Source organism: Anser brachyrhynchus (assembly GCF_964034855.1).
Source record: "Anser brachyrhynchus genome assembly, chromosome: 1".
Lineage (NCBI taxonomy): Eukaryota > Metazoa > Chordata > Aves > Anseriformes > Anatidae > Anser > Anser brachyrhynchus.
In genome coordinates, this window is record NC_137694.1 from 133,054,127 (window position 1) to 133,073,795 (window position 19,669).

At 38.9% G+C, this 19,669-nt stretch overlaps 1 protein-coding gene and 1 long non-coding RNA gene across 3 annotated transcripts in view; one reads left to right on the forward strand and one right to left on the reverse strand.

The window, feature by feature from the left end:
- Window positions 1-19,669, reverse strand: part of FRMPD4 (FERM and PDZ domain containing 4) — a 314,212-nt gene that overhangs the window by 204,146 nt on the left and 90,397 nt on the right. The window lies entirely within an intron of this gene.
- LOC308177493 lies at window positions 5,666-19,636 on the forward strand. Its single transcript, XR_013939170.1, has 2 exons — window positions 5,666-11,270; window positions 11,334-19,636. It is a non-coding gene; the product is annotated as an uncharacterized lncRNA (long non-coding RNA).

Consider the following 19,669-nt stretch of genomic DNA (forward strand, 5'->3'; position numbering starts at 1 on the left):
AAAAAACACAAACACGTCGATAAAATAAAAATAACAATGAAAAGCAAAAAATCCCCATCTCAAGTAGAAGACATATAGACTGAAGTACCTATGTTCTATCTCGTGGAAGTAAGATCTGCTGAAGACTACTGACTGCAATATAACTTAATTAAAACCATAGATATAGGATATGTATATATCTAAGAGCTGTAACAATCGAAAAGCTGAAAGAGCTGAAAAAACGTCAATTATCTGGTAGTTCAGTATTTCATTTGTTCATTTTTATTCAGAGGTAAAAAGTCATCCTCTTTCAAGTATGTCCTTCACTGAGTAATTCCAGGGAAAGTACTAGGTGTTCTGTACCTGGTTCAAGACATTTCTATTTTACCTACTGAGGAAACTAATCTTTTCAACTACTTTGCCTTTCATCAGAATGAGTAGGAAGGTGCAATAAAGAGACAGTATTCAGATACCTAAAACTGGAACCACCACTCATGCAAAACACAGCAATCGTTCTACCGTACCAAGCTTTGTTTATCCTGCTTGAAACAACAGAGTTAAAACCTCTAAGCAAGTCTTCTTTTCTGCTATGGCTATTCAAATGGAAGTAAAACAGGGACTAAACCACTTCAAGAATTTCCATCGCTCTGTTACACAGTTGTGCTCATTCTATATAGAACATCCTAACATAGCTCCAGTCCCATTCTGGGTAGCATCCCAGTTACATCATCCTGAGTAACAGCAAATGGATGAACAAAATTAACTTTCCTATTAGTACAAATCAAGGATTCTACCCAATATAGCAGTAGCTGCAATATATCTGCAGAAAGTCTAAGAATAAATTTGGCTGGCTATAGTCACCACCCTGTTAACAAGAAAACAAATACAAGTTCCAGAATAACTGCATTGATGGTTCATAGAAAACCTAGACAAAATATAAAGCTGAGGGGAAAAAAAAAAGCGCAAAACCAACAACAAAAACATAATTCTTATGCTGCACAGGAATGATGTGAGGAATGCTCCCAAAATATCAATTATACGTACAGAAATTTGTTCCTAGAAGATCATCAAATCAGCTCTTAACTAAGTCGCTCCTCTGTCAAATGTAAGCAGAAAGGAATGGCACAAAGGAAAACTAACCCAAAGAGAGATTATTGGAAAACATTTCTTCAAATGGCAGTAAGAAGTATAACCTAAAACAGCAGAGAAAACTATGCATATCATTGTGTTAATCTATAGCAATCTACATTTATTCTCATACATCTGATAGATGTTCTCTGTCTAGGGTATGTTTCTATTTAGGGCTGATTTAGTACAAGGTGATTAGTCAAAAACATGAAAAAGAGGGAACGGGTGACAGCACAAAACAAACAGAACAGTTACAGCTCCGTTTGTGAGGCTGAGGAACAGAAATTTCAAAAACTAAAATCCCACTGAATTTCAGCAGCACTTAGACATCTCACTCTTTGAAACAACACACATTTTAACTTTAAAATACTTTTTCCTAGCAATAAAGGGGACAGGTCAGAGAGAAAGTTAAACTCTACTACCATACACTTATCCAAATCACACACTTCTTCGGAAACACTGTAATACCTCAAAACAATAACAAATTTATATTATTCCCTTGCTTTATGAAAGGTAAGAGTACAATAGAGAAGTCGGGTGTAAATAGAAAACAACTGAAAAGCAATAGATATGACAGACTTGTTTCCAGTGCTCCTAACACATAAAGATTCCAGCAGTGAAGCTATGGAGCCTACACAAATCCAGACTTTTCAACTTTACCATGAGTACCCAGAAACATGACTCTCCCTCCTCACCTCCATCAAAATTCTGTCCACTTTTTTTTTGTGTTTTGTTGTTGTTGTTTGCCTGTTTGTTGTTTTAATTGCATACATAGATTACATAAAAAATAAAGAATGCATTTTTCTACTGCAAATTTTTCTGGCCTCTACCTTTCTGAAGAGAAGCTCAACAATACCAGGCTTTGGAGTATGGAAAAAACAAACAAACTAGAGCCAAAATTTCTACCAGAACAAAAGTGGTTATAATGTCCCACTTGGGGGATGGGGAGGTGATGAAGCCGTTCAAAGGGATTTAAGCATGGAGATTTATCTAGCATCCATCTTGAAGGTTCAATATCATCCTAGATGATCTCAGCTTATCTGTAGATCTGTAATAATGTCGAGCAGGAGAGAGAATTTCTACATCCATCACCCTTCTCACCTTGCAAGATCAGTCTTACCAACTACTTTTAAAAAGCAAGGGGAGATATGACACGGTAAGTCTGTGGCTTACATAAAGCATTCCAAGTGAAGCATCTCTTAATCTGCATGTTAGAATTTTTCTGGGTTTTACATGTTTGCACAGCTTTTACAAATGTATGCTCTTCATCACTGCAGTTTTGTTTCATTTTGTTTATGTTTTTTAATAAAGCATACTACTATTTAATCACTACTTCGTTCCCTTCTTTCTCGCCCAGTTTGGTTCTCACATTTTCATTTTTCTGCATTCATCCTTGCTTTTAAGTTTCTTCTTTATTTAATATCTTTTTCCACCAGCTCTGCTAGTCTTTCCAATCTCTCCTTTCACTGTATGATTTCTTCTTCTCCGTTTTACTTTGTGGTTTCCTTCTATTTCACAATTTGACTTTTTTCTCTTTCTTTCCTTCCCTATTGTATGTCTCCTGTCCCCTTCCAACACCTCCGAATTAGCAGACATACACTCTAGCAGTCTGCCCGTGGCTGGCTCACCTTGACCACATGCACAAACTGAAACCTCAGAGTTTGAACAATTTGCTGCCACAAGACCAACCTTTACAAAACCAGGAGACCAAGCAAGTAACGCATGTAACTGTTGGTAAAACACCACAGGCTCATGGTGAATGCACTGAGGACCAAGGCATTCATAGCTGAAATACAGTAGCATAAAACCTCCTTTCATAGCAAATTACGTTTCCTCTTGTCAGGGAAGAAACCACAAATTTGTATTGTGACTGTCATATCACTGTGCACTATGGCACTGCTGAACAGGCTATCAGCAGCCATTCATTATAGCTTCAGATCAGCAATCTTTATCATATGTTACATAAAAACCTTGTGAGTTAAAATCCTGTCCTAAAATCCTGTCCCCATCTCCAGCAGGATTACAGCCAGGCAGCTCTCCAAAACACTTGCGAGGCAGTGGGTTACAGAATTGTTCGAATCAAGGCTTGGATGTTTGGTCTTCACCACCAAACCAGTAAGGGATTAATTACAGTATTCTTGGACTCAAAAATGCAGGACTGAAAGCTGATGTGGAATATCCCTGGCTTTTCTGAAAGTCCATTTCACTGATTAATGAACAGAAAAAAGCTGTGAAGCCCTTTTTCAATATTCAGCTTAATTATGTCTTCACTGACACTTAAAGACCATTACTTCTTGAAATGCTTGTCATGGTCAGCCATCTAAATGTGTTTATTTTGCAGAACATGAATAAGTGATGCAACTAATCACAACGCAAGTGTTATGCAGCTTCACAACATTTTTGTTGTTTGGCATAATGAGCAAGCTCAGAAGAGGTGCTTGGCTGTTGGCGCCATCTCTTCCTGACGACTTCCATTCCACTGAGTAGCTCCAGACTGGCACCTAAATGGATTGCAAACGGCCAGAACACATCCATCTCCAAAGCCACAGACCCTCTTTTAAGCATATGCAGTTTCAAAATACACCCAGCTCTTCTGCTGAAAAGATTTTGGTTTTCAAGACTGAAAATTCTAAGAGGTAAGCCAGTCAAGCTAAACACTTGAAAAATTAAATCTGAAGTGGAGACTCCTACAATTGCCCTCTCAATGGCAAAAAACGGGTGAGAGGAGCTGATAGCAGACCATCTACCTCTCCAGACAGCATGCAATAACGTGCCTGCTGCTAAGAAAAGTTTTGTACTCCTATTGCAAGTGCCATTTCTATGTGTGAACTCCCTCATTTTTTGAGTGCTAAAACAGTGTTAATTTTAATTGATAAGAATGTCTGCTGGCCAAAGGGAGAGACAACACCTCCCTTTCCAGTGAAGCGTTTTCTGATGTTCAGTCTGTCCCAGCACTGGACAATAAGGTTTGCTCCCTTGTGAGAACAAAATCTGGTGAAGTATTTTGCCTGTACCTCCCTAAAAAGATAGCCTTTTCTCTGTTTTTGTTTATTTTTAATCTGAAAGCAGCTACTCCACTTAGGATGAAACCCAACATGGGCCAACCTTTAATGTTCACCTTAGTATTCAGCTACCTAACCAACATGTGCACACAGCCCCTGCAAAAGGCTGATGGAAAACTAACTTCTTTTCTTGCCGCCTGGTGAGTCACAGCACCGCTAGAGGTGTAATGAAATAAATAGATTTAAACACAATGACTTTGCTTGCATCTTTCCTTTATTTTCCACAGGGTGGTTTTCTTACAGAAGGCCAGGAGCGCTGAGGTGAGGCATAAATTGCATCCACACGCGTTTATTCCCCTTCTCCCCCCTTTCTTCCTTACCAGGACGGAGTTCCCAGAACAAGAAAGGAGGAAGAAAAGCAGGGGGCAAAGCCCAGCAGATAAAACCGAGCGCAGCTGCGGCCTGCTCCGGAGTGGCCCAGGCCCAGCCGCTGCAGCTGCCGCCACCAGGCACTTACTGGTGGTGCCCCACTGGGCACGGTGGGGAGGAAGGCAGCGGGGGCTCTGCGGTGCTAACCTGAACCTTGGAAACCTGCAAACCACTGGAGCCTCCTGAGGGAAGGCATGGCAGAACATGTTCGAGTCGTTTGGCTGTTCGGGCAGCAGAAAATGTTTTCTGGCTTGAATATCTACGTTTTCCTCTAGGCTGCAGATTCTTTGGAAGTCCCACAGCAATATTCCTTCTCCTCCTGCCCTCACTGCTACAGTATTATGTACTGCAACAGTATTATACAATAATTTGGAATTCACTGAGTCTTCTTCGAAACAGGTGAATCTGCCACCTGACAGAAAATCAACAGCCTTTGATGCATACAGTGAACTTAGGCAAAACAAAGGGAGCTCAAACTGCTGCTGAAATGTATGAACTGCGGTGGGAATATGCAACCAGTTAAATGGGGAAGGGGAAATAAATACAAACATTTATGTTACTATGAAGGGCCCAGAAGAAGAAATGTAGTTAAGCAGGAAGTTCATTAACAAGAGAATAATTCAAAAGTACACACAACTGAGTATTAAATGCAATTATTCAGACAGGAAATAAGAATTAAAAAGTAATTATTATATTTTGCAAAGGGAGAATAAATGTAACAGAACCACTCTGTTCAGTAGCTCCTGCTTTTCGCTTTTAATCCTCACTAGTAGATCCTCATGCCCTCCATGCCCTCTCAAATCAATCAAACATGGTAATTAAAAAAAAAAATAATCCACTTCAACATCCCAATACACCCGGGGCAACAACACATACAACGTCATGGAAATAGCAGGAAAAAATCCAGCCATCAAATAATTGACTGCTGCTCAAAGCATGTGCATTTGTACATTCAGGACCTAGGTCCCAGTTTCCTACGGGACAGGCATTTTCAGTAAAAGCCACTGTTCCATAAACATTATCACACCGTCTGATTTGAAAGAGCAGTTAAAAGCTATCATCTGTGACAGACCAGGTAAGCCAAACAACCTGAGTTGGCTTGACTGCGTCAAGTCCCTGAACGTTCAGGGACTAAGCAAACTACATTTATACTTGAAATATTTTGACCTCAGACCCACAACTGCTCCCATCAGGCGCCCAGCAATGAATACCTAAATACCTTTTCTTCTGCCTCTAAGTCTATCCATGAGTTTCTGCACATGCTTTGCTTTCTTTTACACTTAGAAAGGCAAAACATCTCTTTGGGCCACAGTAACAAACTTCAAACTCTATTCTTTGATAGAGGGTGAGAGAAAAAAAAGAAGAACAATAAAATCTCTTCCACCAGAAGCATGTTTGGTAGCCTTCAAGAAACAGATGATGTAGTAAGATGTAAGGACAAAGCTATGACAATTTTAAATCAAGTGCAAATGTCAGAAGATGACAGACAAAGAGAAAAATAAGCACAAAACAAATTCTTAAAATGTCAAGTGTCTTCCTGGAAACCAGATTACCACAGGGCAGGGAGCGAGCCAGCATTAGAAGCACACAAGCTTAAAATGCAGCAACAGCAGCCAATGAACAAGAGCGATGACGCTCACAAATTCCATATATGCCTCAAGAATCCCTTTTCAGATCTCAGCAGCACTTCCAGCAAAAGCCCCACCTCAGTATAACCCCATCCACAGACTCCGAATTCCATTTTTGTCACAGCTCAGTACACTGAAATAATTCATTGTGTTTGTTTCATTTTTTTGATCTAGACAAAAGTTATTATACATGCAGAGCATCTTCTAAAGAAAGCCGCTGCTTCAGCTGTTTCAGCAGTCAATGGTTCAGTAATAAACAGTTGGACCTACAGCTTTGAGTCCTTTAGTACAACTGTTTATGAATTATTTTATTAGGTATTTTTTATACTAAATGTGCATTGCAAGCCAATTTACTTCCAGTAATGCTTTTGGAGACTGTTCACGTTTCTTCCAAAGGCACTATTAATCTTGTAAAAGAGAATAATAACCTGAATCAGACCAGATATAGTATTAAATATTTCTGCAGTTCGATATATTTTTAATTCACTTTGATGTCTGAGCCACTGCGCATTCATTTCACGATCATTTATACAATTAGGTTTACCACAGAACACACATGCAAAGCTTCCACGGAAACTTAATTTAAAGACTAATTACTAATATGCATTCCCACCAAAACCTATCATACAAAAATGACTCTCAGACAGACCAGGGAAGCTGAACAACAGATAGTGTATGTGTCTACACGACATGGCAAAGGTGTTAGGAGTAGCAAATCAAAGCTGTAAACCCTCCCCAAAACCTCGGTAATTCTGAACAACGGAACATTTGGAGAAGACTGGTATGCTGCCAGTCACACAGCGAACCCAGGGAGACAAAATTCATTAAATCAATTATTCATTAGTATTTAACAGCTCAGCACTGGATCCAATATTTCTCTTTTGGCTAAAGAACAGCGCTACAAATCCATCTACTTGTTACTGCACTGCTGAAAAAGTTAATGTCATTTATTGACAGGTTAATTTATAATGTTGCCTTAATTAAAAAATATTTTAAAAGATTATCTTATTTTCTGACTGAAATGAATCTGTGGGTAATTGGGAACAGTGTACCTACAATCTAAGGAATGATTTCAGGCAACTCAGTGTCCAATTAACACCAGCATCTGGTGTGTGGATTTTTTTCCTGTCAAAAACATCGGGCATATATTCATCATATTATTATTTAGTAAGAACAGAAAGTTTTATTCTGGATGTTATCCTTTCGGAAAAAGTACACAAACTACAGCTGTCAGTGTCTGGAGTCCACACAAGCAAAAGCAAACTCCCTATCACTGGCAGGCATGTGCAACAGTGGTGCGAAACCTTTTCTAGCCTGATTTCCAGAGCTATCCCAAAACTACATTAATGGAAGAGGTAAGTGTCCCTTGTGGCCAAGGCACAGAAACAAGGACCCATCTGCTCTCATCTGGAAGACCCTCTCTGAAGCCAGTTTCATGAAATACCAAACTCTGCTTGCTCAAGAAGGCAGCTTCTTCTTGTGGCTTTTCAAACTAACCTTTGCCAATAAAAAGGTAATGAAATAATATGATCTTCCAGATCAACCACAGCGAGGAGATTTGGGGCAGCAAGACTTGGGGTGGTACATGGAGGAAGCATCCTTTAATCCTTTAACTAGCTACTGTCTTCAGGGATGAGAGATTGATGAACCAGAATTTGACTGCTGCTTGCTTAGTAACACTGGATTTAGATTATTCAAGCATAATTTTTGAAATACAGTATTGCTTTTTTTTTCTTCACAAAATGTTCATAACTAACTCTACTACCTCTCTAAGGCCATAGTACACAACAGAAATAAATACTTGCTCTTGTTTTTTAAGTCAAAAAAGGCTTGGCATTTTAATAATGTTAGCATGTATGGACTTAAGCCTGTCTAATTCAAAGTATAGCATGCAAGCTCTGCTGATGTTTAGGAAAGGTATAGTACCATTTCCTTAGGGCATTCTTGCAATTATACAGAGAAGGGATGTTAACTTGGTACACCAAATGGTTACTTGAGAACAAAACAAATACTCCTTCCTGAAATAGGGTGATTCAGAAGAGGGTTGGGGCTTTGTAGTTGCCAGTATTTTGTTCATCAATCTTGGGTTTGCAACATTCACTGAATAAATAATTAAATTCGGGAAAGAAAAAAAAAAAAGCAGATAATCTTTTCTGAGTAACTGCATGATAATACTATATATATATGTTCCTCTTCCTATTTATTAGGAGCATCATTATTGCAACTTCTGACTTGGAAAATTATGAGAACTGAAACCAGCACTAATTTGAATCCAAATATTGGAAAGTTTTGCAAGAAGGCTTCAATGACCATATTCTACATGTATGCTCCTACATGAAAATCTACTGGGGAAGAAGAAATCATACATCTGTTTCTCATGAATGCTCAATTTTAATTAAATGTCATAACTCCAACTAGATCACAGTTCATCTTCCTTTCAGAAGTAAGGCAGAAAATCTATGCTCCTCTTTTTAACAGAGCTTTAACTGTGTTTCTAGGTTCACATTTGCCTGTTATTTACAACAAAAATTTCTTATCCTTCCCCATAAAATAAAGCAATTTTATCCCACCCATGTAGCAGGCCTATGCAACTGCTGCCAAATCAATAAATTAACAGACTCCCAGACTGATCATGCAAGGTAATTCTTTTTTGGCTCTTTTATCTCTAACCTACAGACAGCACTCCCCTCCCAGTTTTAAAACTAGAACTCAGCTCCTGGTCTCTGCTATTGTGCCACTGCCTACCAAATGGTTTTCATATAAAGAAACAATATATCAAGCTTATTTCCAGCATCTGTTTTCCCAAGATGATCAGAAGTACATCTATCCTCATGCTGCAAACGGTATGCACCGAAGACGTAAAGGTTCAGGATTCATATTCTGTCGGCTGCGTACCTAAGAAGGAACTCGGAGTTGCAAAGTACTTTTCAGAAAGGGGGGCGAGGGGGAAGAAAAGTGGCTTGTTTTTAAAGTTACTTAGCATTTTGAAAGTGAATCCAACTCTCTGTGGGAAAGAAATCTTTAAAATACATGGGTAAAATCCAAGCATCATGAACAGGTACATGCAACCTCCTTACAGGTACATGCTTCTCTCCTTACCCCAGAGGAGCTCCTAACACAACATACTTCCTTCCACTGTTTCACACCTCTCTCTTCCTGCCTTATTAATGTTGCTCTGTCCCATGGACCATATCTCAACCCTTTTCCTCGAACTGTGCAGTTTCAACACTTTCCTGCCCGAACTGGGGCAGTTCACAATACTCTTCCCTCCTCAGGGAGTTCCAACAAAACTCCAACACAGCAAGTTTATTACTGCCTACAGCAACATGGTTTGGATGGTTAAGGGTTTTCTTCATCACTCCCTCCTTGTTACTTGCAGTCAAAGCTAAAACACACTGCCTCTTTCCTGAATAGAAGTCCTCCAGTAAACCTCCTGTGATAAAATCGGTGCTGCCCCATTTTGCAAGAATAATCAAGGGAGGTACACTGAGGTAAGGAGGAGTCCCTAGCATCATCAGACTAGTACTGACTTGAATAAGATTTTGCTAAGATTTCAGCACATCACTGTTGTTTTCCCAGGAATCTTTGGGAATCCCAGCCTTCCAACACATACAGAAGCCTAAAACTTTAGCCTTTATGTAAGTTTACCTTGGTTTTATTGTGTCATGGTCTGAAAGAAGACTTTAGGTTCTGCATGCAAGCAATGCATCTTTCAGCAACAACAAATAACTGAAAGAACAAATAAACATAATACCACATTTCTCTTCTTCTATTTCAACTAAATTAAGAAAATCTGTACCAAAGGCAGAGAAACTAATGCCCCACTAAAAACAGCTGTATTACATGTTCTGAGAAAGCTGGTGGTCACCAGAATAAAATAATAGCACAAAACAACTGCTATGCCAGCTATTCCTAGCCTGCAATCTGTACCTTCTTTCACAGAGATAATTTTTTCAATAACATAGTGTGCATTAGGCAAATTAATCAATTGCCTGGAGGCCTCTGAAAACTCCCCAGTCTTGAGACAGTAAAGAAAACAAAAACATAGCTTGAAATTATTTATTAGAGCTGTAATAAAAATCTTTTGGTAAGTATTGTCCATGTTAGATAAACTAAGGATGACTTCACAAAACCATACAGTTATCTGAGTTAAGCCTCACTTAATTTCTAAGTGAAGCACTTGGAAGGAGTGGAAAGAAAGAAAATGAACTTAATGGAGTTGCTCTGAAAGGTCTGGGGAGTAAATTCCTCTGGTTTTACTGACATGTCTGATCTTGAGATTAAGCTTTCAGTTTAATTTACAACAAGGCTTCTCTCTTGTTTCATTGGGAGACATACACTGAACCTAAATGAACAAATAGCAACAATATTTTAAAATGCCACTTCTGTTCAAAATGCCTAGCTCCTATTTCTCTTACTTGGAAAAAGAGGAAGTGTAGCCTCTATGAAGACTCCTAGGGGCATACTACTAATTTCTTTTATTCTTTTTTTTTTTTTTCTTGTGGTAAACTGATTATCTTCTTCTTTGAAAACTCCATTTAGCAAGCTGAACAATATACACCATTGAGATTCATGAATGGCATTTCATTTTCATGGCAATTGGCATATCAGGTCTCTTTTCAGGGGGAAGACTGACCAAAACCAAATTTATTTATTTATTTATTTGATTTGACTTTCACCAGCAAGTGAACTTTTTTTTTTAATTTAATTTTTTTAAAACATAACAGCTAACTTTTTGTCTCCAGAGGAAACATTCCTTTTTATTTTTTATTTTTTAAATGGCAGGTATTTTAAGCTTGGCTGCTCACCCTCCTTCCTTTGCCATGAGCAAGACGACATCCAAACATCACCTGTCATGTCGTTTCAGCATTAGTATCATTAGACAGGAGGACGGGAAGAATCACAGACAGTATCTAAGGGTGGATTGCCTAATACAGAAAATGACAAAGAGAAGCAGGTAGAAAGCGCATAAATAAGTTACCCATCAATGAATCAGACATGTGAACCATTTTCCTAAGTGTGCTGAAGAGCTTTCCTAGGCATAGAGGGGCAATGATGACTATATCCACTTCACAAGTATTTTTGGTATCAAGCCATTAGCCAGGCAACTTCTACTCCCAATCTGAGATCCTTTCACAAGTATTTTTGGTATCAGGCTATTATCCAGGCAACTTCTACTCCCAGTCTGAAATCCCTTCCAATTACTGCACATCCTTCCTGCAGTGAACTCAGACCCAGCAGTGTAGACTTACGTGTTTAGTTTTATCTAGGTTCGAAAGCCACCAAAATGGACAAACCAGCTGGCCAATTAGCAGTCATGCAGCCATGCCATAAATGAGTGGGGCAACACGGGGCACGGGAGAGGAGGCCAGGGATGGCAGCAGATGGGCTAGCTTTCTTCTCAGTCACCAATCTGGTCCACACAAACACAGCCAAGAGCTAGGAAGGAGGAGGAGGAAGAGGAGAAAGAGCTTGGCCATTTCTCTCATTATGTGCAGGGTACATCTAAACCACATCATAAGCATGGTGAAACTATGCCAAAAGCCAATATAACAGAACTGGCAGACAGCAGGTCTCACCGCTCCCAAGAGATTTTCCTTTGTTGCATCTAGTGAGCCCAGCACAGGCACGTGTGCCAGCCAGGACATCGCTACCTGAGGCAGAGCCCAGAACTGCTGCTCCCAGAGGCAGCCCCCTCTCCTCCCTCACACCTACTGACTGGTTGCTTTTAACATTCACTATTCACACAAACACATATTTTCTCAATTCTCTCTTCTGTATAGAACCTGCAAGCTTTAGATAAATAGACCCAAACTCTCCCCCAGCGAAACACCCCTGCAAGCCTGCCCCACAAGTCAGTACCGCTGCCAGTTCCACACGTGCCCCAGTAATACAACGGTGAGTTTACTTAAACTCTTCCTCCTCTTCCCTTCTTCCTCTAAAATCTCAGATCCATCATTAGTTGCCAACTTCTCCCTCAATTTGTTCCTTCACAGTTTACATAGGTTATATATGGCACCAGTTATACATATGAAAATATGATGATTGATTGCTGAAGAAAAAAAAATATCAACAGAGAGAAACATGCATAAATCAACAGAGAAAAAAACAGGAATAATGCTTCACAGGCAGCAGAAGAAGGCAATCCTATTTAAAACAACTCAGGAGCCAGAAGTACCTCATGTTGAACAAAGGAATTGGAAACAAAAACCATTAGAAGCAATTCAGCCTTCGCTGAAACCTATACACATCATCATTAACAATAATAATTTGGCTCTTCATGTGTAATCACTGTATGCTGGCCTCACTTTACGCTCATAATGCCCATTAATGTCAGCAGGAATTGTGCACATGGGCACCACGCCGGGCTGCAGCCTGGTTTGCGGAGACGAACAGCTCTCTGCTAACTCTTCCCCCTCGTCCAGCCGAGATTCCCAGCCCAGGAATTCCCAACACAGAACAAGGAAGCAGCCGCACAGCTGGACTGAGCCAAACACAGAAAAAGCTATTCTTCTGTTTAGTTCAGTAATACAAGAAGTCAGCATTATTAAAGCAACTACAGAAAGGGAAGCTGTAACTCTCTGCTCACGCAGTATTGAATTCAAGACAGCGCACACTGGAGCAATGTGAGGACACACATCATCACAACCCTAAGACTAATTTTCATGACTGATTCCATACGTTAATATTACCTCAAAATGGTCATGAAGATCATGGATGCAGAACATGCCAAAAATAAACGAGGTCTAACCCAGCACAGTTCATCCAGGACACCTTCCACGCTCCCCTCACACAGCACACATGGGGCAAGGGGGAGTGGTAATATTCCTCCCCAGCATTTTGACAATATCCTCACAGGTTGAAACTTCCACAGAAACTACTAGAAGATACCACTTCTACATTATAGGAAAGTTCAGACAGAAAAAATAGCATTAAATCGCTGATTAATATACCAGTCATAATGCTCATCAGCTATATAGTCACTATAATCCTCAACTGACCTGAGATGCAAAGACAGGGTCTAACTGAACTCTATTACATACAAGGTTGAACAAAATTATAACACACATACTTTTTGCCATGCTTTCAGTAGCTCAGATGAGTTACAAAAAAAAAAAAAAAAAGGCTATGGTTTTCTTCATATAGGAGCAAAACCACCAGGGAAGCTTCCAGGAACATAACTGTAGGCTACTAAGGGAATTCATTTTACAAAAATATCTACAGTAAATAGAGAATAAACTGTTCAATTGGATCAATGCTTTATTTTCTAGTATATCTCATCTTCTTTTCTCAACAGAATAGTCCGTGTCAGTCTAAATCAAGCGATAAAAGTACAATAATTTTGTGATAGAAGGACAAGGGCAGACATTATTTCTTAAGGTAGACTTATTTCACTCATTTGTCCTAAAGCTATGTCAAATCTGAAGCCATCAGTATAGCTACCAAATCCAATGAAAGATTTCACGTAAAAACCTACAAAATTGTGGATTCCAAATGTTTTTTCCTTAAGTAAAAGATCAAGCAAAGTTCAGCAGAAATACTTACAAAATCTAATCTTTATTTCTCAGGCTTATAAATAAAATCTTCCATTAGGTGACTCCTACACAACTTCATAATTCACTCCCAATCCCTCATGCACTTGCAGTGCTCATTATTTCCTCTTAAAGAACCTCTGCTTGTATCCCCATCATCTCAAGACACTTATTTTGTTTTCCATTCCACAGTAATTTCTCATTTTGTTATCTTCCTTATAATGATTTAGGCAACATACTTAAGCATCCTTTGGATAGGGACATGGAACAGAACAGTCCTCCAGAAACCCTGCTTGTCAGTACCCCTTACTTTATTATAATTAATTATATAGCTAAGTTATTGCTTTTTTAAGTATTTAATTATTCTATCAGGTATTACGTGACATAAGACTAAGTTCTGTATCATTAAGGACTGTGGATTAGTGTTCTATTATATTAGAACCTATTTTCATAACATATTTTCATTAGCAATTCATTTCCTTTGGCCCTGAGAGTTCTGCAGGAAGTCAGTAGGCACATCAGTCTAAACAAAAGTTTTCTGGGTGATTTCGTTCATCCCATCCCTGTATGGAGAGAAAAGGGAAGGTCAAGAGCAGCCAGAAGGAACAAGTCATCTACACGTGTGAGAACGCCTTCTCTTCACTGCATACAAAGCTTGGTGCCTGCTTTGACACCCGTCCCCAAACCTTTGCAGAATTTCTGAATCACTAAACCTACTTAACCATCTCCGTAGTTTCCATCTTGCTTCTATTGAGACTCATTATGCCCTGGATGCAAGGATAATTTCACTTCTATTTGTAGAGCACACATCTTGCAACATATACCTTACTTCTATGAGCCAGGTACTCTTCCAAAGGTACAGTGCCTACACAGTGCGTCTCCAGAGATTGTCTCCATGATTCAGGAGATGAAGAAAAAGGCTGAGTGACAGTCAAGAAGCCAGAAAACCCTCCCCACCAGAAAAACATTTAATATCTGCAAAAATTAAAGAATGTGGAGAAAAAAGGGTGTAAGGAAGGACCACACCAGGCAGGTGGAAAAGACCTACCCTCCAGCACAGTGCCCTGGCCATCTGGAACCTCAATCCATCTACAAACACCTTTGTCACTTGAAGCCTCCAGCTCAAATCCCTTGAAAGGTTCATAAACTATACTCACAGAAAACTGCCAGTCATAACCAAGATACGCTTGCGTTTGTAAAAAAGCCCTACATTAAAACTCTTGGAGCTTTAGCAGTGCACCTCAGAAAAATTCTGATACTCTTATGCAGTTAAGTAGCTAATTGTTAAGGAAAAAAAAATCCTTAATTGAACATTGTGATTATAAATAAATCAAGAGAGTTTAATTCAGTAATCACATAAAATTCACACTCCATTTATCTGAACAGATTCTACAGCAATTGACACCTTCTTCATATGCTATCCAGCACACAAAAATGCGCACTGCAATTATAACAAGTTAAACCTTACATTTTGATTTTTGATTTGGTTTAAAGGAACTCCCTGTCACTAAAGGAAATTGTTTGCCATCATGGCCAAAAAATCCAAAACACTCTTTTGTAAGTCAAAAACGATCTCTTCATCGGTTATTTTAGCAAGAAAAGATATTCTCCATTTCCTGCAAAAGTGAGGCAGTGCTTGCAATTTTTCATTAGCTTCTTTGTATCAACATACACCTCACTACAGAACATCAAATACCATCATGGCAAGATCACACATCTTCAGTCTGCACAAGTAAAATAGTCTCTGCTTCAGTGGTAACTCAGCTCTGAAACCATTTCTAAAATACAAAGAAAAGCTCTGAAAACTCCTGCAGTATTAATGTAGCCTTCACAGAGACAAATCACCAGTCATTCTTTACTTAGCATACCTGTGATCTCAGAAAATATAACAAAGAAGTTATTTTTAAATAATATTTTTAGGAACCTAATTTTTGAGGTCTCTTTTTGATATGGTCTTTAACGCAGAACAAATCACTAAATGTAATTACGAAAACAAGCCTTTAATATCTAACAATAGATGTCTCATTCATTGTAAAAGACTATCACAAAGATAGTTCATAAAAATATCCTATCTAGAAATAAAATATAAAAATATACTATGAAACATTGATATTTATGACAGTATTTCCAATAAAAATAAGAAACCTGATTTTTTATAGCAAGATATTCTTGAAAAAGAATACATAGCAAGATATTCTTCAAAAAGAAGAATATCTTCAAGTTCTGAAGAGATATCCTAATATCCTTAGTGAGCTTTTCTGCTGAAAATAAAATTGTGATGGATACTTGCTTCCATATGGAAATTAATTTGACAGTTGCAGGTTACAGTTTTCTCTGTTCAATATCCCATCGAGTATTCACCTTCTAATAGCTTTTTTTGGAATGTTTGTCTAAACTTGCTTCCTATTCAAAACGTTATTAAAAAAAACAACAACACGCTTTGTATCTAAATACTGAAGAAGAAAAAACAAGAAAGCATAAGGTATGCACTGCGACTGCTGTTGTTTTAAAAAGGAAAATGAGGATCAATAAATTAAATTTGATGTGAGCAACTCATTGTCCCCCGGTAGAAAAGAATACCAGGCACAGAAGGTGTGTGATTCATGAGCCAGGCTCAGAATTTTGAACGCAATATAGAAGGAAGTTAGCTGTCTAGATACTGGTCTTATACCCTTGCACCTCTTTTATAGACTCGTACACAGCTTTACAGCTTTCTCCAAAAAGCAGCATATGGAATAAACAAGCTTACCCATACCTCAGAAATAAAGAACCCTGCCCCGTGCAGCAATCAGCATTAGAGGAGCTCAGCCACGGCACTGGTTGCGACAGAGTCTCTCCTGCAGGGTTGCCATCTTCCCTACCGAGGCCAGCTTGTAGGAGCCACATATTCCAGTTCGAACAGCAAACTGGCTTCCAAATAAAATTGCACAAAATAGTGGACCAACAGAGAATCAAATCAAAAAAGCCTGCCCACCCTGTCTTCCACTTAGTTCAGCAATTTGGCTAAATAAATAAATAAATAATCATATTTAATAACTGTGGAGCAACTATTTTCATAGAATGTTTTGGGTTGGAAGGGGCCTTAAGACCATCTACGTCCAACCCCCTGTCATGGGCAGGGACACCTCCCACTAGACCAGGTTGCCCAAAGTCCCATCCAGCCTGGCCTTGAACACCTCCAGGGATGGGGCATCCACAGCTTCTCTGGGCAACCTGTGCCAGGGCCTTGCCACCCTCTGAGTAAAGAATTTCTTTCTCGTATCTAATCTAAACCTACCCTCTTTTAGTTTAAAACCACTCCCCCTCGTGCTATCGTTATCTGCCTGAGCAAAAAGTTGCTCTCCAATTTTTGGCACATGAGACAAGGACATGGACAGTAAGAAAACTATATATTTGAAATTGTGACCCTGAGCTCCTTGTAAGCATTTTCATAAAATAAGGCTCCAATTCTTTTAAAGACTACATAGCAGGAAATGAAATGGGGGAAAGAAGACTGCTTGGGATGGGTAAAAAAGTTAAGCGTGTAAGAAAGTTCCTGCCTGAAGCAAGCTGCAACAGATAACTTAAGAAAACAAGTTGTGTTATGCCACTTTCACTTCATTTTTCAGCAACAACATTAGCATTGTGCTCATGAAAGGAACAGCACAGTTTGGGCTAGGAATACAGATGACACTATTGTTTGGTGGCTTATGACTCAGCTAGCAGCCCCATTCAGTTCAACAATGATGTATTTTCAGCACAAGGATAGTAAAGCCATTACAAAGTTTGGTGATATGCAGAAATACAAAATGAATTAGGAGAAAAGAGGCACTATTTAATCATGGCTTTTTTTTTTTTATTTAGGTCCCTGAAGGAAGGTTAGTAAATCTACAAAAATAACAACACTTATGTAACCAGTAAGCATTTCTGCTTCAGATTTATTGAGGGCAGATAACTTTTTGAAACTGGGTTTTAAAACCTGTTGCAGGGATAATCAGTTTTGTTTACATTAAACTGTTAGTAAGTACAAGTTGGAAACCCTCACTGTAACACACACAGTTTTTAACTAAAGCGTCATAACATACATATAGGTTACCTGTTTTTGTAACTTTAAGGGCACATGCTTCATTAAGTAACAGTCTAAAAGTGATCTCTTAAGCACAAACACACTCCATAACTGTTTAATTCACTAAGCACATTTTCTTCTGTGCGTTCTACAGAAGCTACCAAAATTGAGATGCTTGCCCAGGATAGAGTCATTGGGCACATATGAAGTCACTACTATGCAGCAATTAAAAGAAAAGATAAAATGACTAAACAACTGCCAACAAGACTGTACAACGAGAGAGCATCCTATTATTTCAGAATTTATATTACTTGGAAATTCAGCAGTACATCCAAGTTACACAATCATGTATCAATTGTGAAAGCAGAAAATTTAATCAAAACCATTACTAAAAGAAATAGATACTATATGATGTTTCTTGCAGCAATAGTAAAATCAAGATGGCAGATACCTTCTTCTGTGTCCCAGAAAACTCCTGATGTATGATATAGCCTATCACATTCAAACACAGCAATGCTCTTTAAAGACACCTGTTTTAACATGAGATTGAAAAAATAAAATAAAATAAAATAAAAATATACATGGCAATGTGTGCATGTATGTCCACATCCATGCAGTATGTGCATATCTCAGAATTAACCAGAACAGATGCCTTTGTGCAGAACCTCCTCTACTCGTTTCTTTAAAATGTCATGTCCTCCACCACAGGAAGAACTCCTAGTACTTTGGTCTCTGAAAACAAACCAGTGAACACATTTTGTCCTGTCAGAATAAACAGTCCAAATGTTCATGGCTCCTTTTTAACTGGAAAGAGATTATTACATCTGCAACAGAAGCCAGCAAAACTGAAGCAGTATTCAACTGGTAAAGCAGCATAAAAGATACTTTAAACCCACAAAAAAAGTAAGAATAACTTGTGATCAGCTATAAAGAGAGATGAGAATTTCTTTGCCAGTAACCAGACTAAAATGCCTTTTTTCTAATCTGGGCTTCAGTTCTAACATTTCCCATTCTCTCCGTTGGCTTTGCCCGTTCCAATCCTCATGGTCCTGGGCACAGCTGAGGGGCACCATCTTGTACAACAGAGACCATGTCTGCCCAGACGATACTTGTAACACATGGTATTTCATCAGTACCTGACTTTATGTATTTATGTAGGTGTGTATATCCGTATCTATGTATATCTTCACTCTGGCATAAAGATGATCACAGAATCATCTAGGTTGGAAGAGACCTCCAAGATCACCTAGTCCAACCTCTGACCTAACACTAACAAGACCTCCACTAAACCATATCACTAAGGGCTACATCTAAACGTCTTTTAAAGACCTCCAGGGATGGTGACTCAACCACTTCCCTGGGCAGCCCATTCCAAAGCCTAACAACCCTTTCAGTAAAGAATTTCTTCCTAATATCTAACCTAAACCTCCCCTGGCGCAACTTTAGCCCATTCCCCCTCGTCCTGTCACCAGGCACGTGGGAGAAGAGACCAACCCCCACCTCGCTACAGCCTCCTTTAAGGTAACTGTAGAGTGCGATAAGTGATCAACAACCTAAACTTTAAACTAGATCTGAGCCCACAAAAAACTACCTGGAAAGGAACAGTTCTTGCATATTCTCCTTCATCTAATCTTTTTAATTAAAATGGGTCAGGTTTTTGAAGAGGGTCTAGCAAGCAAGGAGGAAAAGTCCCATCTCCAATTCTTCTTTTCAGCACAAAAACAATATCCCCGATTTCAGTCCTTCATAACAAGTTACCATTTCCCAACAAGCTCCAATGGAAACACCAAGCCTCTCAGAGGTACAATGTTGACAGCCCGCTTCAGAGCAGCCCATTGACACCCAGGCTACATTTTTACATAATTCCTTGAGTGAAAAAAAAAAAACCACAAATGAAGGAAAACATTCAAAATACAAAGTCACTTT